This window comes from Triticum aestivum, chromosome 2D (genome assembly GCF_018294505.1).
Source record: "Triticum aestivum cultivar Chinese Spring chromosome 2D, IWGSC CS RefSeq v2.1, whole genome shotgun sequence".
Lineage (NCBI taxonomy): Eukaryota > Viridiplantae > Streptophyta > Magnoliopsida > Poales > Poaceae > Triticum > Triticum aestivum.
This window is the reverse complement of record NC_057799.1, coordinates 20,363,166-20,364,169: the sequence shown is the minus strand read 5'-3', so window position 1 is coordinate 20,364,169 and position 1,004 is coordinate 20,363,166. Positions and strand designations below refer to the sequence as shown.

At 48.4% G+C, this 1,004-nt stretch overlaps 1 pseudogene; it reads left to right on the top strand.

Annotated features, from left to right (window-relative positions):
* The first annotated feature begins 339 nt into the window (after positions 1-339).
* LOC123048376 (probable WRKY transcription factor 62) overlaps positions 340-1,004 on the top strand; it is a 2,218-nt pseudogene continuing 1,553 nt past the window's right edge.

Genomic DNA, 1,004 nt, shown 5'->3' with positions numbered 1-1,004 from the left:
CCTACTGCTAGCGGCAACGTGTGAACAAAAAGAGCGCCAAGAACAAAAGTGCTCAATTAAACAGCTTGCCGCATAATTAGAAGAGGTTGCACGTTGTGTATATTGAAATTCAGTAAGTGGTGTTTAGACGAAAAGACTGCACTGATGAATGTGAAGAAGCTCGCTACCAGGGTATGAGGAGCTATCCGACGGTGAGGAGGAGAGTAGTGCGAGACAAACGGAAATAAGTGGATGCATAGGACGGGTAACAATGTCTCCCGTTGCAACGCACGGGCATTTGTGCTAGTACTACATAATGAGGGCACCCGCTAATTCCCATATACTTTCTTGGATAACAAGATGAAGAGCAACATCACAATGGTCGTCAATGGCGGCTCCGAGATGGACGCATTGTTCTTACTCAGGCGGCAGCAGGAGCTTCTGACGCAAGTCCGCGCGCACATCCTGCCGGCGCTTCGCGACGCTGACGGCAAGTCAGCCGACCTCGCCATCGTCCTCTTCGACGACGTGATCGAATGCATCGCCGGCGTCATGTCCAGGCTCCAGGGGATCAGCACCCAAGCAGACGGCCATGGAGCGGTGACAGCGCCCTTCGAACTCGCCGACGTTCTCGTAATTTCTCACAACGCCGGCGAGGGACAGGACGAGAAGCCTGTGATCAGCAACGTTGGTCAGAAGAGAAGGTTAGAATTTTTCAAATAAAGTTCAAATTGGACCCTCTATATGTTTGCATTCCAGGTATATATCTCGCCAATCAATTGCCACTTATATATGTATGTATGCACCGTGCAGGAGAAACAACGAGAAGCGCTTAAGATCTCTTGTAAGTTGTTCCACATTATGATGGCCATCATTGGAGAAAATATGGGCAGAAGAACGTTAACGGGAGGGAGCATGCTAGGTATATATACTACAACTAAGCAATTCGTTCCAGCATATCGTCACATTAGTAATACACAAGGACCTACATTCTAGTCCCCTTATTTGAGATGGTTCTCGGAAAT